The following is a 27,681-nucleotide window of genomic DNA, read 5'->3' as shown; positions in this document are numbered from 1 at the left end:
CACTCACTGCCACTTTATTAGGTACACCTGCTCATTAATGCAAATATCTAATCAGCTAATCATGAGGTAGCAACTCAATGTTCAAAAGCAGTCAGGTGTGGTTGAGGTTCAGTTGTGGTTTAGATCAAACGTCAGAATTTGGAAGAAATATGGTCGAACTGACTTTGATCGTGGACTGATTGTTGGTGCCGGACAAAGTGGTTTGAGCATCTCAGATATTGCTTATCTCCTGGGGTTTTCATGTATAGCAGTGTCTAGTGTTTACAGACAGCGGTGCGAAAAATAAAAAAAAATCCAGTGAACAGCAGATCTATAGGTGAAAATGCCTCGTTAATTAAAGAAGTTAGAGGAGAATGGCAGACTAGTTCAAACTGATAGGAAGGTGACAGTATCTCACTCTACCTTGTGTTACAACAATGGTGTGCAGAAAAGCATCTTTGAATGTACAACATGTTGAACCTTTGAGGTGGATGGGCTACAGCAACAAAACCAACCATCCCCAACCCTTGTTGGTGCCTCTGATATTACTTCCTTCTTCCTGAATGTTGGCTGCCCCTCTGTCATTGTTAACAAAGCTCTTCACTGCGTCTCATTCATTTCCTGCACTTCTGCTCTGGGACAGAGCAGAGTTACCCCAGTTCTTTTTCCACTCTATTATTCTCTGCATTCAACAGATCATTTTACTGTTGTACTGTTCAAGCTCCTACTAAATTGTAAACTATTTAGTTAATTCACTAAAAAATGGATAGCATAGCCAAGAAATGATGACGTTCTACGTGAGTCTGGGGTCGAATGTCAAGGATCCGGAGTCAGTCGTGTAACTTTAAATGTACAAAATTCAAGTTGAGGAACATTTTACACATGTTGAATAGCTGCAATTCATGAAAGAACAGAATGTCTTTTAAGGGATTAATATTTAAAAAAAAGTTAAGTATTCACTCCATGTAAAAGCCAAGTACACAAATGTGCCTCTAAGTAGTTTGATGTACAGATTAAAAAAATTATCTTGTAATTACCACGAGGGAAAATGGAAAAGAAATTTTGTGGAGCAATTTTCGGTAAGTGAAGATATGCATTAACATGTGTTCAGGGGACATGGGAACGGGGGAATAAACTTGTATGTGCAGTGGCAGAACACAGCAGTAAGATTTTTACTGTTTCTAGAACAGGAAATGAATTGGAAAGAGGTGAAAGCCATAGGAAATGCTATTAGGCTTGAAGCATGGAATGAGTACAAGATTACTTCCTATTAATATGTAATGAAGGATTTGAGAAATGTACCTTCCCCAAGCAAGAATGACATAGGCAGAATTAATGACTTGAGCATGAGTGAAGTGGAAACCTTGAACAAGGCAAAGACTAATCCAAATAAATTACTCAAGGATTGAAGACAGGAGACTTGTAAAGGATCAACCACTTTCATTGTTATCCAATTGATACTTCAAACACCTAGTGTTCAATAATTCCAAACACATGACCAAGCAGTTAGTGATTATTTGATACTCCACAATTCATTGTAAATATAAAAACATGATCAAGTTGAAATTCATATGTTTAGGGAAATTATATAGGAAATATGGATTGAGAAGGGGAGATCCTAATTGATGAAACACCTTTATTTAATGAGACACTAGGACTGCACATGCTGGAATCTGGAGCAAAAAGCAAGCTGCTGGAGGAAACGTCAACTGCACCTCTTCCTAGAGATGCTGCCTGGCCTGCTGCGTTCACCAGCAACTTTTATGTGTGTTGCTTGAATTTCCAGCATCTGCAGAAATCGTGTTGCTGGAGGAACCTACTGGGTCAGGCAACATCTGTGGAGAAGAATGGTTAGTCGACACTTCAGGTCAAGACACTTCATCTAGATTGAAAGAATAGTGGGGAAATGGTTTAAACTGATCTGTAATTTTCTGATCTACTCGGGTTCTCTTCCAGACCTCAATCTCCCCCTTCCTTAATTCCCTGCTCCTCCCTCCCTCATCTGCCCATCACCCACACAGTCATCTCACAGGGAACCCATCACCCTCTGTTCCCATCTGGCCATCCTATCTCTTTAATTTAGTTCCATTGTCCACCTTCATTTCCTGTCAGATTCCATTTTCTTCAGCCAAAGTGGGATCAGAAACGGTGTACATGAGGAATTCTGCAGATGCTGGAAATTCAAGCAACACACATCAAAGTTGCTGGTGACCGCAGCAGGCCAGGCAGCATCTCTAGGAAGAGGTACAGTCGATGTTTCGGGCCGAGACCCTTCGTCAAGACTAACTGAAGGAAGAGTCTCGGCCCGAAACATCGACTGTACCTCTTCCTAGAGATGCTGCCTGGCCTGCTGCGGTCACCAGCAACTTTGATGTGTGTTGTCAGAAACCGTGTGCAATTTTACAGAAGATGCCAAACTTGTAGCTAGTAGAGATGCATAAAGCAACTCAAAGAATGAAATGATTGGTAATGTATGTGTAAAAGATAATTTGCATGAAGATCAAATTAATTGGCATGAAAAATCATCTTCAGTCACCTGTGAAAACATCACTGCAATGGGTATATATGTTGTACCCCAGATTTCCACCCCGAAATTTGTAGGGTGCTGTACACTCACTGGCCTCTATTATATACACCTGTATACTGGCTTGTTAATGCAGATATGTAATCAGCCATTCATAAAATGGTCAAATGCTTCAGTTGTTGTTCAGACCAAACATCAGAATAGGGAAGAAACTAAAGTGACTTTGACTGTGGAATGATTGTTGGAGGTTTGAATATCTCAGAAACTGCAAGCTTCCTGGGATTTTCACATACAACGGTCTCTAGAGTTTCCAGAGTATGGTCCAAAAAACATCCAGTGAGCTGTGTTTCTGTGGACAGAAACATTTTGTTAAAGAGGGAGATCAGAGGAGAATGGCCAGACTGGCTTAAGCTGCGAGGAAGGTGACAGTGACTCAGACAACCGCACATTACAACAGTGGTGTGCAGAAGAGTGTCTCTGAACACGGGGCACTTTGAACCTTGAAGTAGATGGGCTGCAACAGCAGAAGGCCACGAACGTACACTGTGTGGGCGTGTGTATATAAAAACCTTCCATTATGAATGATGTGGTCTGCCCATTGTATCTGACTCAGTGCAAAAAAGGTCTCAAAACTTTGTTTAAAAATGCAAACACGAGGAAATCTGCAGATGCTAGAAATTCAAGCCACACACACACTCACTCACTCACTCACTCACTCACTCACTCACTCTGCTGGTGAACGCAGCAGGCCAGGCAGCATCTCCTCTTTCATTCCAGGATGAAGGAGCTGTCTTTTTTAAAGAAAGGAGGTTCCCTTCCTCCACCATCAACTCTGCCCTCAAACGCATCGCTCCCATTTCATGCACATCTGCTCTCACCCCATCCTTCCGCCACCCCACTAAGAATAGGGTTCCCCTTGTCCTCACCTACCACCCCACCAGCCTCCAGGTCCAACATATAATTCTCTGTAACTTCTGCCGCCTCCAACGGGATCCCACCACTAAGCACATCTTTCCCTGCCCCCCTCTTTCTGCTTTCCGCAGGGATCGCTCCCTACGTGACTCCCTTGTACATTCGTGTCCCTCTCCCCCATCCCTCCCCACCCATCTCCCTCCTGGCACTTATCCTTGTAAGCGGAACAAGTGCTACACATGCCCTACGCTTCCTCCCTCACCACCATTCAGGGCCCCAGACAGTCCTTCCAGGTGAGGCGACACTTCACCTGTGAGTTGGCTGGGGTGATATACTGCAAACGGTGCTCCCGATGCGGCCTTCTATATATTGGCGAGACCTGACGCAGACTGGGAGATCATTTCGCTGAACATCTACACTCTGTCTGCCAGAGAAAGCAGGATCTCCCAGTGGCCACACATTTTAATTCCACGTCCCATTCCCATTCTGATATGTCTATCCGCGGCCTCCTATACTGTCAAGATGAAGCCACACTCAGGTTGGAGGAATAACACCTTATATTCCATCTGGGTAGCCTCCAACCTGATGGCATGAACGTTGATTTCTCTAACTTCCGTTAATGCCCCACCTCCCCTTAGTACCCCATCGGTTAATTTATTTATTATTAATTTTTTTCCCTTTTTTTTCTCCCTCTACCTCTCTCACTATACTCCTTGCCTGTCCTCTGGGCTTCCCTCCCCCTTTCTTTCTCCCTCGGCTTCCCGTCCCATGATCCTCTCCCTTCTCCAGCCTTGTATCCCTTTTGTCAATCAACTTTCCAGCTCTTAGCTCCATCCCTCCCCCTCCTGTCTTCTCCTGTCATTTTGGATCTCCCCCTCCCCCTCCCACTTTCAAATCTCTTACTATCTCTTCTTTCAGTTAGTCCTGACGAAGGGTCTCAGCCCGAAACGTCGACTGTACCTCTTCCTGTAGATGCTGCCTGGCCTGCTGTGTTCACCACCATTTTTTGTGTGTGTTGCTCCAAACTTTGTTGTTGACTTAGGTGATGTTTATGCTTAAACTTACTAGGGTCCTAACATTGATCTACCTGCCCTTCCAGGATCTTGTGAGACAATGTTGGCATTTTTACATTGCCTTAAGATGCCCACCATGGGTAGCCCAGGTCTCAGAAGCATATAGGAAAGCAGTATGTTCAGTAGATCTTAGGTTCTGTTTAAGTCTTGATCTTCAAGGTTTTGCTAATGCATTAAAGGCAGTAGTAAATTTCATCATCGGTATCTGCTCACTGAGAAGTAGTTCTTTAAATATGGAAATTGGTCCATATTAAAGGAAACTCACCTTGAACCAAAAACAAAATTAAAATGCTTGATGGAATAATAGGTTGCATCTTAAATGGAAAGAATTTCAATGTTATGTAATGGCGATTTTGAAAACTGGATTTAAACACTGTTAGGGTTTTGAATAATATTCTGGGCATCTCCAATCAAGGATCTATTGGACTTGGATAGTAAATGATATTGAAGTTTACAAGGATTATATTATGAAAGCAGGTTGTGCAGATGAAGTCTACATTTCCTTCATTTAAAAGTTTAGGAAGTCCAACTCTTGTTTTCAAAATGATGCAAGATTTTAATAGGTTAGATGTATTTCCCTATAGGGGAATCAAAATGATCTTTAAAATTCAATCTAAGCTAGGTGGGCTGATGTCAGGAAACAACTCCTCTCACAGGTATGTGGAAATCTGAAATTCTCTCTGCCAATAAGCTGTTGAGGCTGGGTCAATTGAAGTTGTGGCTTCTAATTTATAGGCAAATTTTCATAATAAATTACAGAACCTGTGTCTTCTACATTTGTTTTTCAAATTGACTGTGACTCTGGCACTGTTGGAGCCTGTGATTTGCAGTTTGGAGATTGTTTGGATGTTTCAGCGCTCTGTAGTCTCCGAGAGGGTTCTGAGAGGTAGGGACAGCATGCACGAATCTCGTGGTGAGAAGGCTGAAAGCTGATGTTGGACTCCATTTCACCAATTAAAATGACGAGGGAGATTGAAACAGCAAGGTGAATGCAGGTGAGTGCTGGCTGCCTGCCTTTTGATCACTGGGATCACTCTGAGCCTGCTGCTGTGCCAAGAGAATGTTGCCCAGTCTTTCTGCGTTTTGACTATGGACTTGGACTATAGACTTTTTTCAGTCTTAATAGTTTTTTTTATATTCTGCGTTTTTTGCCTGATCTCTGGGTTTTTTTTTGTGTGCGGGGGAGGGGGATTAGGGGGTTGATGTGCTTGTTCCATTTTTTGTTCGTGTTCTTTGTGCGGAGAGGAGGGATTTGGGGCTGATGGTCGTGCTGCCATTCTTTTCTATTTTGGTTTTGTGGCTATCTGGAGAAGAAGAATTTCAGAGTTGTATACACTGATAATAAATGAACCTTTGAACCTTTGAAATAGGAAGTGTGTCGTGTCTCCTGTTGATTGTGAGCCCAAGTCTCAGATGAAAGCATGTTTGGAATATTTATGGGTATCTGCAGTTTACCCTGACCATACGTTATGCTATCAAAAGTCAAGTCAAAGTTATTTGCATTTTGTTTTGAAAGTTAATGCCGCAGAGCTTCCTTTAGGATGGCCTCAGTCCCTTGGGCTCTGCCATATGGCAAATTTGATAGAGAGTCTGTAAAAGATAAGTATTTTAACTTGCATGGGAATGCTTTCTGTTTTGCAGCCCAGCCTCTCAAAACCTAGTGGAGTTAGCTTTCATAAGTTTTACTCTCTGTAAGTGAGTAAAATGTTTTTAATATATTTTGGGGCTGAGCATTATGTTAGTAGTTTCAATGCAGCATTGTGATTAGTGAACATTTAAGATGGAATGGTATATACAGGTACTTGCATGTCAAGGAAGTCAAATTTGTGGTGTGTCTTATTAATTTTCAGTATTTTTTTTTTCTTTGTTTACTTGTATCCACGTTGCTCCTGTATGAATCACTACCTTCAGAAGGCAAAACTTGTGGCAGTTCTACTAAAATTCTGTGGAATAGTTTTTTTTTGCAAAGGCAGGTGCCTCTGCTGTTGGCAAGAGGTAGCAAATCCACTGGAGAAGGAGATTAATGCAGATGTTGATCAAATGATACACTGCACAAGAAGGAAGTTCTGTCTCCATTGTTATAGTGTCAAATGCACTTTCTATTGATTGGGAACACTGCGGGATCCAAAATCCAACTTTGACAGAAGTGCTGTTAAATATTTCAGAATCAGAATTGGGTTTATTGTCACTGATGTACGCCGTGAAATTTGTTTTGTGGCAGTAGTGCAGTGCAATACATTAAAAAAATGATAAGCTACAACATGAAATATATTTTAAAAAGTATGAAAATAAAGAATTGTGAAGTTGTGTCCATAGTGTTCTGGAATAGGTCAAGAGGACTGGAAAATTACAAATGTCACTCCACTCCGAAAGAAGGGTAGGGGGCAAAAGAGAGGAAATTATAGGGCAGTTAGCCTGACTTCAGTGGTTGGAAAGATGTTGGAGTTCATTATTCAGGATGAAGTTTTGGGGTACTTCGAGGCACATGAGAAAATAAGATGAAGTTAGTGTGGTTTTCTTAAGGCGAAATCTTGCCTCACAAATCTATTGGAATTCTTTGAGGAAATAACAGGCCGGATAGAAAAAGCAGAGTCAGTGGATATTATTTACTTGGATTTTCAGGCCTTTGACAAGATGCTGCACATGTGGCTGCAAAACAAGATGGGAGCCAATGTTATTTCAGGAAAGACAGAAGCATGGGCAGGAGACAATGAGGGGTTTCTTCTTTTATGTTACTGCGAAGGCTAACAAAATGGGTTCTTTGTTATGTTAGAATAAAAATGGCTTTTCTGTAATAATAACTGATGTAAGGAGTTCTTGCTCTCTGCTTGTTTGGGTTATTATTGATAAGAGAGGGAATGAACCAATTGGGTTAGATGTTGTTCTTTCTTGTGTGTCCGTAAGCTATTGTTTTTTGCGGGTTTTGGGGCAGAAGGCGCGATGGGGACATAGAGAGGAGACGCGATGTTGTAAGCTGGGCGGCGGAATGGACCCCGAGCGGGAATCCGAGGCCCAGGGTCTTTGGCGAGGAGAGGAGACAAAGACAGCCTCGTGGAGCGTCTGGTCGACCACTGTGGTTGGTCCCAGGCGGCGGGTCAAGGAGGTCAGAGGGGATCGAATGGTGGAAAGAAGACTCTATTAATTGGGCTCCAACTGTGTGCACAAAGTGGTTTAACTTTGATAAGTTTGCCGCCTTTTATTTTCCTTTTATATTTTATCACTATTAATTACATAGTTCCAGTAAGATCTATAAAGTGTAATCATTTAATTGCATATGGTGTATTGTCTGTTATTTGGTGGGGTGGAGTACATCACACAGCATCCACACAAACTTGATTACCCAGTTTGGTGGGGCCGAAGGCTGCTCCCCCTAGATGGAAGGAAGCTGAGCGAGCCTGAGACTTACCAGGGGGCTACAGGGAGAATGAAGGGGGCTTTTCAGGTTGGGTGCTGGTGACTAGTGATGTTCCACAGGGGGTCAGCTTTGGAACCATTTTTTACTGACAGAATTTTTGGCTTTGCGGCCAAGTTTGTGGCCGCAAATGAGTAGTTGGAGGGGGAAGTAGTGTTGAGGAAGCAGCGACTTGGACATATTGGGAGAATGGGTAAAGAAGTGACAAATGGAATACAGTGTAGGGAAATGTATGGTCATACACTTTCGTAGAAGGAATAATGGCATGGACTATTTTCTAAAGAAGGAGCAAATTCAGAAATCGCTTGGGAGTCCTTGTGTAGGATTCTCTAAAGGTTAACTTGCAGGTTGAGTCTGTCATGAAGGCAAGTGCAATGTTAGCATTCATTTTGAGAGGAGTAGAATGTAAAAGCAAAGTTGTAATATTGAAGCTTTATAAGGCATTGGTCAGACTGCACTAGGAGTGTTGTGAACAGTTTTGGGCCCCTTAATTAAGAAAGGATGAGCTGGTATTGGAGAAAGCTCAGAGGAGATTTACGACAATAATTCTGGCAATGAAGGGGTTAATGTATAAGGAGTGTTTGACAGCTGTGGAGTCCAAGGTAGTGGATATATTTAAAGCGAAGATTGATGGGTTCTTGATTAGTAAAGACATCAAAGGTTATGGGGTGAAGGCAGGAGAATGGGGTTGAGAGGGATAATAAATTAGCCATGATGGAGTGTGTGTGAGGGAGAGTGAATTAGAGTGAGAGAGTGTGAGAGAGAATTAAAGTGACTTTTTTGGGTACCTTTTGGCTGAATAGTTAAAAGTATGTATTTTTTTTAGGAACTACATGCCTATGGAGGTTTTGCTCCTCCAATTCCCAGTTCTTTCACATTTTGTACCTCTGCACATTAAGCTAGAGATCTGGAAAAATTTGATCCATTTACAAGATAGATGTTGGCTGCAACGATTACAGGTGACTGCAGACACGAACTGTAAATACGATTTGGAGAAAACACTGCTTGGAGAAGTTAGTTATACAAAAAGGATTATTATATGTGCCAGACATGGTATTGAAAGAAGAATACAAGAGATTGAATCTTGGTGATGGGAAAAAGGCTGAGTGGATATATGGAAGGTATGTGAGGAACACAGTAATACATATCTATCTCACAACAAGCAGGAAGTTGTGCATTAATTTGGTAGACAGATATCACTGTGGCTTTTTGCGCAACAGTCTGGAGTCTTATCATGTTATTTTAATGTTTGCTGGCAGTAGAGGAAAATTATTTCAAAGCCCTTTTAATACCAAATGATAACCAGAAATGCTGCAAGTGGCATCTTTAACTACGTCCTTTTTTGTTTGTATTTAGATGTTTAAAGGAAAATATATGTAGTCACAAAGCTGTTGCTGCACCAGCTCGACAGGTTGGGCAAGAAAAAGGAAGAATTATAATTTAAAATAGGATATGGTTGCCATTTACTTTAAACTGGCATATTGGCTATATATATTGCAGATAAGTCTAAGGATAGTTTTGAAAATGCCATAAATATTTAATTTATCCAAGTGTAAATAGCCTTCAATTTTAATATCAATAGGCATTTTGCACTTTGCTACTATAAATAATCTGGTCTCAAGTTTTCCAAATATGTTTCCTCCTCCTCCCCACCCTTGTAGAATGTGCAAAGAAGAGAAAGGAAACTGGGCACGTCCTGATAAAGAGCATTGAGCAATCTAAAACTCAAGCCTTGAGTTATGTGGTTGGTCTCATACTTTACACTGTGTACTTAAGTTTACAAATAAAACAATTTAATCCTGTATTTCTTTTTGAAGCTTATCTGAGTGTAATTGACAGCAAATTGTTCGACAACACAGTAGAAGGTTACATGTATTTTTAAGAAGTACCCAACTTTGAAACTCTGTCAGATGATTTTCCTTTTTTGACGGAATTGTAGTAGCCTTGGAATTGCTTCCTAAGCTTGGATTTCCAGCTAGTTTCAGTGTATACAAGTATAATATTTTTGACTAGTACTCAACTAAGTCAACTAAGGCAGCGGTATTTGAGCTGTGAACCGGGAATTTGGACTATTCAGTGTAAGGAAAAAACATATACGAGTTCAGTTTCTGTGTTTCACCAGTGAGGAGGCACTACATGAGGCTTGCTGTTGGAGAGGCTACGTACTGGCATGTAGAGACTTGTGCATTCATCTCACCTTTTCCTGAGACGGCTAGCCAGCGGTGGAAGCTGAGACTGAGAGCAATAAGCACTACCAACTACACTACCACACTAGGTGCATCACAGACTATTGACACCATGTATGTATAGATAGATAGATATACTTTATTGATCCCGAGGGAAATGGGGTTTCCTTACAGCTGCACCAACCAAGAATAGAGCATAAATATAGCAATACAAAACCACAAACAATCAAACAATAATATGCAAACTATGCCAGATGGAAATAAGTCCAGGACCAGCCTATTGGCTCAGGGTGTCTGACCCTCCACGGGAGGAGCTGCAAAGTTCGATGGCCACAGGGATGTGTATCAGATTCAGATTCATTTATTTATCACGTGTGGGTTGGGATGAGAGCCAGCTTCACTCGCTGTCTGTGATGGTCATCTCCATGGTGCTGAGGCCATGAAGACTGCCCTGGCTGCTGTTCTCCATGGCTGCTAATATGATGAACTGATAAACGAGGCTTTGGGCCTGCTCCAGGGTTCTATCCAAGGACTTGGTTCAGATTGCTGTTGTTGTTCACTTCAATTGTTTACATGATTTTCTTTTTCTTTCTCTTGTGCATTGAGTGTTGATCTTATATTTTTTATTTCTGTTCTCTTTTTTTCTTTAAATTGGGTCCTTTTGGGTTTCTTGCTTTGTGGCTTTCTGTGAGCAAGCAAACCTCAAGGTTGTATAATTTATACATTCTTTGATAATAAAAGAATCTTGAGATGCTAATTGTGTTAACATCCAACACACTTAAGGATGTGTTGGGTCAGTCCAAAGGTGTCACCACGCATTCCAGCACCAGCCATAACCTAACACAAGAGATTTTGCTGGAAATCTAAAGCAACACGTACAAAATGTGGGAGAAACTCAGCAGGTTGGGCAGCATCTAAGGAAAGGAATGAAGGGTCGACATTCTGGGCCGAGATGTCAGGCCACAAAAACATCGTCAGAACAACACAGAACTTAACAAGCAATGACTGCAGAAGAAGCTGCTTTCCGCACACACTGACCCACACACACCTCTAAACCCAGAGTAGACCCAGCCTCCAGTCTTCAGGCTTTGTCCATCAGGCTTGGGCTTCTGAACTTCTGATCGACTTTTGGGCTTCGATCAGGACAATCAGCAGCCAATTTGCATATTTCTGTAAGCAGCAATTTTATGATGACCAACTAGTCAGCATTGTTATTTTGATCATTGTTCAATGGTGAACTCTCTTGCTTTTGGTAAGGCCAGAAGAGGTATTACAATACACGTGAGAGTTCATACTAGATCTATGGTTTAGGGCCATCTGAAAGGTGGCATACTTGAAAATTGCTTTTTGGAAGTACTTTGGAATAAGTTGCCACATTTCCCCCCCCCCCACTATTATCAACTTCAAGTTTATTGTCATCGGAATGAATATGTGTGTGTGCAAGATTGCAAATCTGGTGGGAGCAAAGGATGTTGGGAATGCCAAGGGTGGAGCGCTGCAGGAGGGGTGTGGGACAGGTGGCAGAGAAGGAGTGCCAGGAGCAGAGGGTGACATGGGCGAGACTCCAGGTAAGGTTATTTGATTCCAAACAATTAGTTGTTTAATCACGCAAACACAAGGAAATCTGCAGATGCTGGAATTTCAAGCAACACACACAAAAGTTGCTGGTGAATGTCGGGACGAAGGGTCTTGGCCTGAAACGTCGACTGTACCTCTTCCTAGAGTTGCTGCCTGGCCTGCTGCATTCACCAGCAACTTTTATGTGAGTTGTTTAATCATTAGGGAATCTCTGACACTTCCCATTTCCCCCCCCCGCTCCATTGCTTCCCCTTTTCCCAACCACGATTTCGCTCTTCCTGCCCTCTTCCCACTGTCAGTCCACAAGAGAGACCCATATCCAAATCAGTTTTACCATCACGCATATCTGTCATGAAATTTGGTTTTATTTTGTGGCAGCAGTGCAGTGTAAAACATAAAATTACTACAGTGTTGTGCAAAAGTCTTTGGTACATATATATGTATATGTACCAAAGACTTTCGCACAGCACTGGGTATATAATATAAAACCAAATGAAACCATGTTCCTCCAAACCACAATGCAGTCACAACATGCATGTATCAGGCAGTCCTTCCTGACAGTAGTGGGTTTCATAGGAGGAAACAAGATATTAAGTGTAGAATGATTTTACAATTATTATTGCTAACTCATTATATACTTTAAATCTTAATTAATTTTGTATTTTCAGTCTCTTGCCAGCATGGGTTGGCCAGTGTTATATCTTTATTTGGTAGTCCACTCGTAAGCCCAGTTTTCTGGTGATAAAAAGGATGATGTTGTTTAAGTTCACAATGTTCTTCTGCCACTCCACTCCTCCATCCTTGCGTCGTGTACAGACCAGTAACACAGTTTCATTTTCATGTTTCCTTGACCTTCATTGACATTAGTATCACCGACAAAATATTAAGTTAGAACCAGTGACTTTTATCTACAGATGGATAAATCCATATGACAGGGACCAGTTAACACATTTTGATTTATTATATTCAAGGTTGTCTTTTATCCCAGGGGGGAAAAAAATCACTGACTAATTTATGTGTTAAACGTCTTCTTCCATGACTGAGTGCAAACCTGCAGAGTGAGGAAAAATAATGGCTTAATTATCAGCTATAGAAATGTACAGCACAAAATAGGCTCTTCATAGAATGTGGAATTGTGCAGCATAGAAACAGGCCTTTTGGTCCATGATGTAGCGCCAGACCAGTTAAGCTAATGGTACTGGATCAATTCTGTCTGTACATAGTCCATATCCCTCCTGTTTTTGCATAGTCATGCATCTGAGGGCCTCTTAAATGGGACGGCACAATGGTGTAGTGGTTAGTGCAAGGTTTTAGAGTGCCAATTCCCAGTGCTGCCTGTAAGGAGTTTGTGCGTTCTCCCTGTGACTTTGTGGGTTTCGTCCGGGTGCTCCGGTTTCCTCCCAGTCTGAAGATGTACTGGTTGGTAGGTTAATTGTTCATTGTAAAATTTTCTGTGATTAGGGTAGAGTTAAATTGGGGGATTGCTGGGCGGCGTAGCTTGAAGGGCCTGTTCTGTGCTGTATTTCAATAAATGTGCCTACATTCATGCCTGCACCCCCACCCTTGGCAGAATATTCTTAGGGCAAAGATGCTGGCTACCTACTTTATGTATTTAATTATTGAAATACAACACGGAGTAGGTCTTCCTAACCATGCCTCCCAGCAATCCCCCGAGTTAATCTGAGCCTGAACACTGGACAACTTACAATGATTAACTGCCCTACCGATCAGTACATCTTTGGCCTGTGAGAGGAAACTGGAGCACCCAGAGAAAGCCCATGCAGTCACTGAGAACGTACAAGCTCCTTACGAGTTGCAGTGGGGATTGAATGCAGGTCGCTTGTAATTATTCTAACCTCTCATAATTTTATAAACGCCAATCCACCAAGTCAATGGCAATTCTTTTATACAAAGACTGCATAAATTCTGTTTTAATGCTTTTCATGTTGTCATCCACCGTGGAAAGAATAAAACTGGTGTTTATGCAGTCTGTCTGCACCGGAGGTCAGCATGAAACCTAGGTCACTGGCTCATGAGGCAACAACTTTATTAGCTGCATCACTGTGCCATCCAGATTTGGCACATGGAGATCAGTTTCATGGAATCCAAAACTTAAACAAAGAGAGTACAATAAAAGCATAAAATATTCTTTGCTGTTGTACCTGAAAATCATTTCCAAGTGTTGATCACTCTGACAGAAGAACTTAAAAGTTTTGAGTCTGCTCTGCTAATATGGGCCCTTGGCCTGATATGCCATGATACCGATTATCAGTAATCTGTACTAATCATTGTATTGTGTTCCTCAGTGAGACACTTTGTGGCCATTGCTTGGAGGTTGAAATGCTCAGCATTCAGGTTGGAGGCTACCCAGATGGAATATAAGTTGTTGTTCCTCCAGCCTGAGTGTGGCTTAATCTTGACAGTAGAGGAGGCCGTGGATAGACACATCAGAATGGGAATGGAACGTGGTTTTCCTTCTGATTCTTGTTTAAATGGATTTGAGTTGACGGATTGATGTTTTTCTTTTATGGAAGCTTGTATGGTGTATAGCTCCGGGGTTGTGCTCCCGAAGGTTTTTTTTTCCATTTTTTTTTCTGTTAATAGGGGCTTTTTTTTTTGTTTTAGTTAGGGGTTCTTTTTTCCTCCTTTTTTCAAAAAAAAATAGTTTTAACATTTTATTTTTTCCTCATATTATTGATATATTGTTTAGCTTTGTTAATCAGTTATTTGATAATTTAATTCTCATTGTGCGTATTGACATATTGATTACTTTAATGTATTTCTCTTTCTTTGTTGATTTTCAATAATAATTAATAAAAAAAATTTTAAAATGTATGGAATATGGAATTAAAATGTGTGGCCACTGGGAGATCCTGCTTTCTGTGGTGGCCACTGGGAGATCCTGGAGGAACAACACCTTGTATTCCGTCTGGGTAGCCTCCAACCTCATGGCATGAACATTGACTTCTCTAACTTCCGTTACTAGCCCTCCTCCCCTTCTTACCCCATCCCTTATTTATTTATTATTTTTTTCTCTCTCTGTCCCTCTCACAAATACACCTTGCCTGTTCTCTACCTTCCTCTGCTGCTCCCCTCCCCCTTTTTCTCCCTAGGCCTCCCGTCCCATGATCCTCTCCCTTCTCCAGCCTTGTATCCCCTTTCCCAATCAACTTTCCAGCTCTTAGCTCCATCCCTCCTCCACCTGTCTTCTCCGATCATTTCGGAGCTTCCCCTCCTCCTCCCACTTTCAAATCTCTTACTATCTCTTCTTTCAGTTCGTCCTGATGAAGGGTCTTGGCCCGAAACATCGACTGTACTTCTTCCTATAGATGCTGCCTGGCCTGCTGCGTTCCACCAGCATTTTGTGTGTTTTGCTTGAATTTCCAGTATCTGCGGATTTCCTCGTGTGAAGGTATTGGGAGAATTTCTTCTTGGATTTTGGTACTCTAGTGTAGTTCGTAGGGATAAAGACACTACTGACAGGGTACTACAGGAATCTGGAGCAATAATCAATCTGTTAGAAGAGCCGAACGACCAGAGCAGCATCTGTAGAATGAAAGAAATTGTCAACGGATCAAAATGGGCCCTGATGCAGCCTCTTGACCCAAAACATCAGCAGTTTCTTTCCTCCCACGTTTCCCAGAGATGATGTTTATTTTCAAGAATTTATGTAAATAGTTGGTTGATACCACAGATGTTATCCCTAAACACGGAATCATTCCCTCAAGCCTTTTTTGTGAGTCAGGAGTTCATGTATGTCAGGAGGTTTACGATCCAACGTGGTCCAGAAGATGGCCTGGGCCACCAAAGAGTAGCAAGTTATTTAAATTGGATTGGCTATTTATTTATATTTTTGAACAGTGTCTTGTACTGTGCAAAACAACAAACTTCACAATATGTGTCAGTGATCGTAAACCTGATTCTGAGACTTATTTACAAAGTGTCAAGGTGATTGTCCTTTAATTTGATGGCAAGGGCGCCGCCTTTCTTTCCTCCACCTCTCAGTAAGTGGTGGAGTTTCTAGTTCAGCCGTGCCCATTTACTCTTCTCATTGAGTCTACAAGCTCTGGGCCTCTTTTGGAGTTTGGGGCACTATTTTGACAGCTTATTATGTCTTGAGGAATTTTGAAGGCCTTTGTCTTCAGACTGTAAAATGAAGAATGCCCTGTAAGTAGAAGATTGGAAGCCTTTGGATATCACTAAGGCTACATGGTTTGATGAGTCATTCAGAAAAGGCTGGTAGAGTAAATTGACCAGAGACCATAAGACATAAGGCTTAGAAGCAGAATTTGGCCATTCAGCCCATCAATTGAATGCCCATTGTATACTTAGCTCATTCTGTTGAGAAGCCATTGATATAAGGAAGGTGTCCCTTTTGAGCAAATAATTTTCAGTAACGCATTTCATTGCAACTTAGAAAGGTATTGAATTTGGCATGTAGAAACATTTGATATTCACTGCCAGATTGATGCAACAATAGAGAGGATAATTTCACTGTAGCAAACATTGTTGAGGATGGGTGACCATTCTCCTCTCGGGCATACCCAGTTATTGAAGTGGGAAATTAACTCTAACTCTAATGCAAGGGTCACAATTCATTTAGCAGGTAGAGCTTCTGGAATGGGTCCTGATCGGTATTTTCCAGCCCCAATTTGGAAACACTCTTACCACATGGAATACTATTGTCTCAGGCAAACAAGGGTTTAATACAAATTTGGTCCAACTTAGCAGTTTAGTTTTTAAAAAAATTGAACTGTAATCTATCAAAATCCTACTGGCAAGAATAATGAATTTGGCCATGAAATGTTGATTTGATTGCAGTGGGTACTTTGAAAGTAAATTAATTAATCAGTGCCTTGGAAAAGGACAAGGGGTACAAAGGAATGGAAAATGGATGTAATATTGATGCAGACTTTTGATGTGAATTCAAGTTTTTAGGCACAATTCTTTAGTTTAAGCAAAACAATCTTACAAAATGTTGAAGCATATTACATCACCCATGATTGAGCTTTCATTTGTTTCCAAGTACTAACTGCTACTTCTTTGCCCTTGAATGATTAATTATCCCTTTGGGGGGCTATTGCAATTAAAAACATGAGAATATTTTGAAATAAGTTTTTGTTTTTAAAGTTTGCTTAATATTTCAGAGCCTCCCCTAACACTGTGCCTATATTCCAACCTTTATTTTACTTTCCCTGCAGCGATGACCATGAGATTTATAATACCTGCCTGTTACCTTCTACCTGCTTCCTCTAAAACGGGCAGCATGGTAGCACAGCGGTTTACAGTACCAGCGACCTGGGTTCAAATCCCACTGCTGCCTGTAAGGAGTTTGTGTGTTCTCCATGTGACTGCGTGGGTTTCCTCTGGGTGTTCCGGTTTCCTCCCGCAGTCCAAAGACGTGACTGTTGATAGGTTAAAAGGTCTTTGTAAATTGTCCCGTGATTAGGCTAGGATTAAACTGGGGGATTGCTGGGTGGTGTGACTCGGAGTGCTGGAGAGCCTGTTCCATGCTGTATCCCAATAAATAAATAAATAAATAAATAACAAGTTCTGTGGATGATTTGGTTGATCAGTGCCCAATCCAACTAGTAGCCTCAAATAAGACCATAAGACACAGAAGCAGAACTGGATCATTTGGCCCATTGAGTCTGCTCTGACATTCAACCATAATTGATTTTATTACCCCTGTCACTCCCATTCTCCTGCCTTCTCCCCATAACTTTTGATGCCCTTACTAATCAAGAACCTATCAAAATATACTTTAAATATACCCATTGAGATGGCCTCCGCAGCTGGCTATGGCAACGAATTGCACAGATTCACCACCCTCTGGCTAAAAAGTATTCTTTGTAATCTTTATTTTACCTGATATTTATAATCCCTGCTTTTTACCTCTTCTTTGCTTTCTCTACCAAATTCTTTGGATTGATTTGGCTGATCAATGCACAGAGTAACTGGTAGCCCCAAATGCCATCAAATTAACAGTCATATCAGAATAGTTGAAATATCTTTGTGGGCTCTAGGATATCTTTGCAGACAGGCTTACTTCAAGGCTGAAGCAAATGCTGCCCCTTTACTACTGATTACTAGCTTCTTGATTCCTGCAAGCAATATGGAAATTTTCTTTCGGTGGTTAAAACCTTTCGAGCAAATCAATAATAGAGAACTGTGAACTCTTTTGTGGGCAAACCACTGGAAACATTGACAAAGAATAAGGGAATCCTAATCCTAATGTTTGAGGAATGATGTTGGTAAAAGGTTTCTTTTTATTATTCAAAAGCAGAACCTGGACATTCTGCAAGTAAGCCAAGAAATACAGTTGGAAATTATAATTAATAGTGTACGGTTCAGTACTATGAGCTGCAGAAGAATGTGGTAGCATGTATGGACTGTGTTCCTCATGATTTGTTACCTCTGACAGAAGTTATCTTTAATGCATGTCGTAAACAATTAAAGGTAACTTTTTTTTCCTTTGCACAATATTTGTATGTATTCTCCAACCGTATTTGCAAATTATACTTTTCCAGTATCACGTACTTCCAAGAGTGAAGGGTTAAGTCTTGGCTTCCACTTAGATGGGAGTAACATGTCATAACATATGTGGACTGTTCTTAAGCATACAGAATAGGAATGCTGTCAGCTGTCTTCTAAATAGAGAAAAAATATTTTTATGCATTTATGTGATTGGTTACAGAAAGTGTCATCGCTCTGATGATTACGCTGCCTTTAATCCAGTAGGATAAATGTGTTGCCTGTCTGGATTTTGCTAATGAGGGAAGTATTATGGTGGGGCAGGAGTGTGGGGGGTGGTGGAGTTTGGTGCATTTATGAGAAATAATGATAATGTACCATCAGCCAGGGTCATGTTTTATAGATCTTGTGGACTGCGAGGAATGCAGGCTGATTACTGGGAATGTTGGCAGTGTATAGAAAAGATCCACCCAGACATTTTTAAATTGCCTCTTGCATTGCAGGGAGCCTTGAGAAGAGCTGGCGTTCTGGAAATATTCTTGCAGCCCTTAATGAGGAATTATTTGTGCAGGAAAAGTGCTTGTTTCACAAGGAATGCTAATTTGCTAATCAGTGGCAGATTGCCATTTGAAGTGCAAAGTGTATGCACAGAGAATCCAACTGCATAATCAGCCACCTCCCCCTCCATCTAAACATGCATCATCTGCTGCTGGCCTCTTGACCAAGTGGAGAACGTTGAGGAAAGTAGATTTGCAAAACTCCCATAAACATCAATGAAATAATAAGGGGTGAGCCTGTTATTCTTGATTCTGAAATAGTGTGGTGGAATATTTTGCTCAGGGAGTTATTTGAAAGCTGAAAATACACATCTTCTGGAAAGTGTATTAAAAGGGAGAGCATGTTTGTTGGAACAAACGGCAACTGACTTGCCCAGTATTTTGTAGTTGTAGGTAAGTGACTCACAAAGGATAGTTGGTATACTTTTATACAGTGATAAAATCTGTATAAGTTATTTCAAAATATAGTCTTCTTGATCATTAAAGTATTTCTGTTTTCGTGGATGGTTGCGAAGAAAAAGCATTTCAGGATGTATATTGTAAAATGTATATACATATATACATGTAAAATGTATATACATATATACATTACATTTCTCTGGCATTAAATGTACCTTTTGAAACCTTTGAAAATACAGTGCAATCAGTATACATTGTACTTTACTGGTTACATTCTTAGTATCATCAAATGCATATATTTATTCTTCCATTGGTCATTTCCTCTATCTTCCTTCAGGACGATTCAAGTAGTGGGAGAGTCTAGGACCAAGAAGGTGCAATTTCAGAATACTAGGGCATTCCTTTACAACAGGGATAAGGAAGAATTTCTTTAGCTGGTGAATCTATGGAATTCATTGCCATAGACAGCTGTGGAGGTCAAGTCATCGGGTATTTTTAAAGTTGAGGTTGATATGTTCTTGATTAGTAAGAAGTTAAAAGGTTATGGGGAGAGGTTAAAAGGTTAACAGGCGGGAGAATGGTTTTGAGATGGAGAAGAAATCAACCATCATCGAATGGCAGAGCAAACTTTATAAACCAAATGGCCTAATTCTGCTCCTATGTCTTGTGGTTTAATTCAATAAATTTTACAGATGGGTACATTAAAGTCACTCTTTTTTTCCTTTTTGGGTAATACGAGTTTGAAGTGTTTGAGGGGCCCAGCTCCTTGGTGGCTAACGGCAGCATGATCTCACTGTGGCTCCTTCCTCACTAAGCTTTCGCGATAGCTGCACAGTGTTTGAGTGCCTCCCTTAGCATCTTCTGCAGTCTGGAACGTGCCAGTCCGGAGCATTCACTTACAGACATCTTGAAGGGTTTTCAGCTGACCAAAGTGAGCCTTTGGCCGAGTTGATGATCTGCCAGCAGCAGTTTGTATTCATCTTGGTATGTGTCCTTTGGAATAACTTGCTGAGTTGAATCAAATGTGTACTACTTGTAGGCTAATTGTGAATATTGAAATGTAAGATCAGTATATGGCTCTAAGTTGCATGGCTTAAAACACTGCCACAATGTTCAATGTACAGTTGTGCATTTTGACTAAACCAGACATGGGGTGGGTGGGTCAGACAGAGTCTGTTAATTCCCAGAACATGAAGCTAAGAGTAAGGGATATAAACATAAGAAATCCTGAAGGTTCATGAGCCTCAGGACTCTCACCACCAAGTTTGAGAATAGTTACAACCCCTCAACCATCAGGCTCTTGAATAAAAGGGGATGAGTATACTCACTTGCCCCGTCATTGAAATGCTCCCACAATCAGTGATCTCACTTTAAGGACTCTTTATCTCATTCTCTGATGTTCTTGTTACTTATTGCTATTTACAGTATTCATATTTGCATTTGCACAGTTTGTTGCCTTCTGCACTCTGGTTGATTTTTCATCGATCCTGTTAAAGTTACTGTTCTATAAATTTACTGAGTATGCCTGCAGGAAAATGAATTGCAGGGTTGTATATGGTGACATAGATGTACTTTGATAATAAAATTTGCTTTGAACTTTGAAATAGATGCAAACACTTCTGTAGCCAGAGATTCTCTTTGTAAATGACCACCCTCCAAAGTCTTCATGAAATTTATTCCTCTCCTTTTATTTTCCACCATCTGTGCTATGACTTGGCAGGGGACGTGTTCCACTAGCACAAGAGTGCACCAGACACTAAGCTGCTTGCATGAATCAATTCATTTCCATCTGGGTCCTGTTGAACATAAAGCTGCTTTGGGCCCTATTTTCTCAACATTACAAGGGCTATGCACGGACTTCTGCACCTTACATTACATACACACACATCCACTTCACTCCATTGTTTTTAGAAGCTCCTGCCATCCCTGGATGTTGCTTTCCAGCACTCTCGCCTACTGGTCTATTTGTTTTGTTTCTGTCAGCTGGTATCTAACATATCCCTTAGATTCCTATTTCTCATCCTGGTTGTCTTGTATTGATACCTCCTGCCCTCCTTATTGCAGTGCATTCAGCCCCTTGATTTGTTCCAGCTTTTGGAGGACTTTCTCCAGCATTTTGTGTGTTTTTCTCAGAGGAATCTACGTTTGTATTTCCCCATTTATTTTCTGTAGTCTGTCCTTTCATACATGCCAAGTGACATCAGCTTGATTCTTCTACCAGTCGTGTGGGAGTAATTTACAGCTGACAATGAACTTGCAAGCCAAGGTTGCTGAAGCTGTGATACAGATGCACTACTTGCAGTATCACTACTGTTTCTTAAAGAGGAATATCCAATCCAAAAATGCCTTGCATATGTCATTTAAAAAAAACTCCTGAATTTCATATTGACTCCTGTCAATCCAGTCATGATTTTTTTCCCCTCTGACAGAAAATAAATTCCTTTGTAATGGAGGATAACTTGCTTCCATACAGATGTTGTGGTTTCTGAGGTGGCTCCCGAGGCCTGTGTGGGAATTACAGGTTCTTTCCTTCATAACCATACTCTATGAAGTATTGTTGAAACTCCATGAGACCTTGGTTCACGTGTTTAGCATCAGCAGCATATTAGTTCTAAGTTTCAATATAAAACTAACTCTCATTTAAAGTCCTGTGGGTTCCAAGCTTAATTCAATTTTCTGTGGTATTATATCATTCCAGCAGCAGTTTTCCATATTTATAACGAATGAACATATTTTGCGCAGTTTTGTAGTGAAGGTAATGAAAGGGTCCTATTTTTACAGACATCCTGTCTATGAGTCAGAAAGTGCACACAGTTCTGAGTCCTGATGACTGGAGTTGCAGGACTGTCTGTGTCTAGGTGGGTAGGTGGTAGGGAGGAAAGTGGCTTCCTTTACTCTTGTTGTTTTGTTGCTAGATGTGTTCTGCCAAGCATTATGGGAATACGATATTGGCTCTGGAATGCGTGGTGACATTGGTCACAGGTTGCTCCTAGCACAACCTTTTTGTGTGCTTGTTGTTAACACAAATTACACACTTAACTGTATGTTTCCAAGTACATGTGAAATATAAACCTGAATCAGAAATTGTGATATGGTACCTAATAGATCCATAGTATGGAAGGCATCAAAAACAGACAAGAATAATAAAGAACAATTTCTTCTCACTGTGTCCCTGTTTAATAATCTTTTCTCATCAACCAGTTTAGATAACATCTTTTAATGAAATGAAGCAGACCCTGGTATTTCAAGAAGTATCATCAGGGGAAAAATATTGACACTGTTGCTTAAGGAGATTTTGGAACAGATGACCAGAATTGATGTTCTGTTTTTTTGTGTGGGGGAGGGGTTGTATTTTTGGGGGTTGATGTTCCTGTTCTGTTTTTTGTGGGGGAGGGTGGATTTTGAGGTTGATGATTGAGATGCCATTCTTTTTTTTTGAGCATTGGGAGTGGGTTTGATGTTTCTCTCTGAATGATTTTCATGTTTTTTCTTTGTTTCATGGCTATCTGGGGAAGACAGATTTCAGGATTATATATGGCTACATGCTTTGATAGTAAATGAACCTTTGAAGAGGAAAAAGGAAATATAGTTTTTCCATTTGTGGGAATGAAGGAGTGTATGTCCGCAAGTTGTTCACTTAATAATATGGGAGCTCGTTTCTATGTAGGGATCTCCAAAAATTGGGTGTTCATGATCAGGACATGGCTTGAACTGGTTTGGAATGGATTTTTACCAGTCACAGGTAATTGAATTGTACCAAAGCTATTTTTTTGTGAAGTGTAAGTCCATATGTTGTGCTTTGAACTGGTGCCAATATAAGGCACATTTATGTGATGCATAATTTGACTCAGATCCAAGTAGACTCGGTAAACGTCTTTTTGTACACTTTGCCATTGAATTCAGGCTGCATGTAAATTGTGACTGGCTTCACTGCAGAGAAGATTCTTGCAATTGGCTTAATGGTACATTATAGCTTTGAAGTGATTAACTCTGTAGGAGGATAAATGCAGTTACTTTTTAATATCGATCTAAGCAAAAAAAGACTTATGGAGTAGTCATTCAAAGACCTTGAGAAAACTAAATTCTTTTGGCTTTTACAAAAAAAATACAAAGGTTCATTTTAATGCAACAATTTTCATTTGAATTTATAGATGAATTTCTTTTCTAGCTTGCAGGCTGTTTATCTCATTCAAAATGACAAAAGGGTGATGTCCTTTGCTCACTGTGCCTGTTTAATCTTTTCCTGTCAACTATTTTAACTTACAAAGCAATTTTTAATGAAATGAAACTGGCCCTGGTATTTCAAAAAGTATCATCAGAGAGGATTAAAAAAAATGGCACTGTTGCTTAAGGAGGGGTTGGGACAAATGACAAAGATATGGGATTAAGCAGTAGAGTTTAACACAATGGAATAATTTTAGATGCTAAATACAGTACACTGATGAAACTCTGTGTTATCAGCTGGTGGTGGATTTCTGGTCATCTACTTCTAGGATTTCTTATCTAACAGCTGTACTTCCTTCAGCTTTCTCTTCATCTTTAAGGCATTTCTTTATCAGTCACCAGAGCCTAGAGATTTGGAACAGGAATGAATTCCAGTGTCAGGTCCTGTAGTGTCACTCTGTTCAGTAACACCAACTGCATTTTGTTGTACTTTCCTTCAGTAATAGAGTATGATGAACTTTGTGTGCAATGTTTTCCATAGCAGCAGGCACTTCTGTTTCCTTTCTTTCCTCCTCGTCTTCGTCCTCCTCGTCCAGTACTGCAAGGAAAAGTCTTGTGGCCCAGTTGTACACTATCAGTATCATTGATTTGTATGAGGAGATCAAGTGTAATATTACCAAGTTGGCCAGTGCTGCAAAACTAGGTGGTAGTCAATGCTATGCTAATACAGAGAGGCTTTTGGGGACAGGGAGTGGAGAAGTAGTAAGGGAATGGGTAAGAACATGACAGAGAGACTATAATGTGACTGAAAATGTAAAATTGCTTAGTTCATCTCTCTGACACAGTGAAGTCAAGAAAACGACCTCGCCCTCAATCGCAAAAACAAAGGAGCTGGTTGTGGATTACAGGAAGAATGGAGACAGGCTAATCCCTATTGACATCAGTGGATCTAGGGCTGAGAGGGTAAACAGCTTTAAGTTCCTTGACATCCACATCACTGGGGATCTCAGGTGATCTGTACACACCAGCTGTGTGGTGAAAAAGGCACAACAGTGCTTCTTTCACCTCAGACAGTTGAGGAAGTTTGGTATGGGCCCCCAAATCCTAAGAACTTTCCACAGGGGCACAATTGAGAGCATCCTGACTGGCTGCATCACTGCCTGGTATGGGAACTGTACCTCCCTCAATCGCAGGACTCTGCAGAGAATGGTGCGGACAGCCCAGCGCATCTGTAGTTGTGAACTTCCAATGATTCAGGACATTTACAAAGACAGGTGTGTAAAAAGGGCCTGAAGGATCATTGGAGACCTGAGTCACCCCAACCACAATCTATTCCCGCTGCTATCATCCGGGAAACGATACTGCAGCATAAAAGTCAGGACCAACAGGCTCTTTGGGACAGGTCCTGCCACCAGGCCATCATTCTGATTAACTTATGCCGATTTGAGTGTATTTCTATGTTACATTGACTGTTCTATTTATTATAAATTATTATAAATTACTATGATTACACATTACACATTTAGACAAAGATGTAATGTAAAGATTTTTACTGATGTATGTGAAGGATGTAAGAATTAAAGTCAATTCAATTCAATTTAGTAGAAAAGAAATAGAAAGGAGGATATTTTTAAATGATGGGAAGACACGGGATGTAGTGACAGTTTACCAGATTGACATGTGGGATAGTGGCTCTGTCCTATGAGGAGAGAATGTACGAGGGGTGATTAATAAGTTCGTGGCCTAAGGAAGAAGGAGTCAATTTTAGAAAACCTAGCACATTTACTTTTCAACATGGTCCCCTCCTACATTTACCCACTTAGTCCAGCGGTCGTGGAGCATACGGATCTTGGACCTCCAGAAAGTGTCCACAGCATAGGTGATTGATAAGTTTGTGGCCTAAGGCAGAAGGACATGAGTTATACAGCTCTCGTTACATGCACATGCAGGTCAACTCTTTGAGTGATTATGCACGAAGTTTGAAGTTAATAACTCATCCCCTCCTACCCTAGGCCACGAACTTATCAATCACCCCGATGAGTTAATCAAAGAGTTGAACTGCATGTGCATGTAACGGGAGCTATATAACTCATCTCTTTCTACATTACGCCACAAACTTATCAATCACCCATGCTGTGGACACTTTCTGGAGGTCTAAGATCCGTGTGCTCCATGACCGCTGGACTAAGTGTGTAAATGTAGGAGGGGACCATGTTGAAAAATAAATGGGCTAGGTTTTCTAAAATTGACTCCTTCTACCTTAGGCTACAAACTTATCAATCACCCCTCGTACATTCAGGGCCTGTACTCCAGTTCAGAAGAATGAATTCTGATTTCATGAAAAAAATACCAAATCCTTAAGGGGTTTGATGATGTATCTGTGGAAGTGATTGTTCCCCTTGCTTGGGTACCTAGGACAAATCAAAAACAAAAGGGTCAGCCTCTTTAGTCAGAGATGAGAATACATTTCTTAATTTGGAGAACAGTGAATCATTTGAGTTTGAAATGTTGGGTATTAACAGAATTGGGCATTATTATAGAAGAATGGTATTGAGGTGAAATACTAGACACAGTCTACTGCATGTTGGAATGAACATTGAAGGCTGAATGGTCTGCCCCTATTGTTACTTATTGTTTTGCTTTTCTCTAATTTATTTGTATCTTTCCCTTCTTTCTTCCCTCCCTGTCTTTTCTTTGAGTGTGTTACTCTGTCCAGCCTATGTCTTTCAATCTTGCGATTTGGTTTCACTTTGCTCCCTAAAATTAATCTGGATAACAGTGCACACTGAAATGCATTTCCATTTAATTATGTCAAGTTTATTTCTCGGCATTCTCTCTGGATAATATCATTTGCCTTGAGTATAAACCCCAGGAGATCCATTTTAATTTCGCCAATCCTTTTTGTCTAATGCAAGATGAATTCGTGCTTGTGTTGCTTTGTAGAACTCTAGAGAGTTGGGTGGATGTGGGTTCAAGACGCAGCCAGAATGTATAATCCAGGCTAACACATTAATAAGGTGGCACAGTAGTTATAACAGCTCTAGGAACGCAGAGTACAATGCAGATCTGAAGTGCTGTCAGAGTAGAGAATGCATGTTGATTTCGTAACCTCGCGGGTTTCTGCTGGGCTCTGCAGTTTCTTCCCATGTGATGGGTTAATTGGCCACTGAAAGTGACCCTACTTGTAAGGGGTTAAAAATAATTAGTGGTGAAATGATGGGCATGTGAGAGTGGGAATAAACTACAAATAAACGGGGGGAGTGGTGCTGAAGGGATTGCCTAGTTGGCAGCTAGCCAACACTCCTTCTGTGACTTAATAAGTCAGCTTGGCATTGCCAGCTTTTTGATGAGGCATTAACTTGCATCTTGTTGTTATTTCTCCCCCTTCCCTTTTGTCTCCTTACCTTCCTATCCTTTCATCCTTCTTTCTCATTCTTCTTCCCTTTTCCTTTCAGTCTCTCTGTATCTTGCTATCGTGGGTTGATATAATAAGTCAAGAGGTATGGTTATATAATCTTGGATTTCTGATGGTGTCTTTTTTTAACATCGAACGCTTTAGCAAGCAAATTTGGACATCAGGCAAAAAGAGACATTAAGAAGGTGACCAAAGAGATGCATTTTAGGGGCAGATTAAAAGAGGGTGGAGCATTAGAAAGTCAAAGACTTCAGGGTTTGGGCCTACATGCTGGTCCTAATGGAAGGATAAAACCAAGATGTACAGAATCATTGCCTTGGCTTTCGGTCTTTTGAATCATGGCTTCTAAAATTTAGAAGTAAAAAATGAGAATCTTGGATGAGCTGATCTAGTCCAAAAAATTAGAGTTGAGCCTTTGGGAATGAAGTTAACCAACACAGGATAGCATATATCTATCTGCTATCTGAAGGGAGGGAGGAGAAGATGGCGGCATGACGCAGCGCGCGCAGCCTCTTCAGTGAATGATATCGTATTTGTAAGTAGGATGCCATGCACAATTCTGATTTGATGGAGCCAGACGTGAGAAGCACGGAGGAACACCTGGAGAAACTTCTGAAATGCCCGGTTCGCTGCCGCTGCTACTGTGTGATCGAGAATCTCTGGAGGGGAAGGCCCCAAGTCCTCGTGTTTGCCTGTTGCTGGCGGCCGGGGCTGGGGTCGAAGCGCTCGGCAGAGATGGTGCTCGGTGTCGGAGGGCTGGTTGGAGGCTCGAAGTCTTCGGACGGACTCAGTCGGACTGTGGTTCGGGTGCTTCCGGGATGCTGCATCGGCAAGTTAGCGGCGCTGGAAGCTCATGGCAGGAGAGTTTTCTTCCTTCTACTGTCTGCGTGAGATGTTGGGACTTTTGAGAGACATTGAGACTTTTTTTTAGCGTGCCCATGGTCTGTTCTTTATCAAATTACGGTATTGCTTTGCACTGTTGTAACTATATGTTATAATTATGTGGTT

The 27,681-nt window shown here is 40.9% G+C and overlaps 1 protein-coding gene across 2 annotated transcripts in view; it reads left to right on the top strand.

Annotated features, from left to right (window-relative positions):
* Window positions 1-27,681, top strand: part of LOC134342744 (proto-oncogene tyrosine-protein kinase Src-like) — a 219,770-nt gene that overhangs the window by 32,129 nt on the left and 159,960 nt on the right. Inside the window, exon 1 of one of the 2 annotated variants that reach the window (XM_063041251.1) lies at window positions 18,930-19,088. The exons of the other annotated variant lie outside the window; for it this stretch is intronic. The gene's annotated coding sequence lies outside the window, so the exon portion shown is untranslated. Of the gene's footprint in view, window positions 1-18,929; window positions 19,089-27,681 lie in introns of those variants that run through there. 2 annotated transcript variants of the gene reach the window in all.

Source organism: Mobula hypostoma, chromosome 2, assembly GCF_963921235.1.
Source record: "Mobula hypostoma chromosome 2, sMobHyp1.1, whole genome shotgun sequence".
In the NCBI taxonomy this organism is placed as follows: Eukaryota; Metazoa; Chordata; class Chondrichthyes; order Myliobatiformes; family Myliobatidae; genus Mobula; species Mobula hypostoma.
The sequence above is the reverse complement of the archived record's forward strand: the minus strand, read 5'-3'. Positions and strand labels throughout refer to the sequence as shown.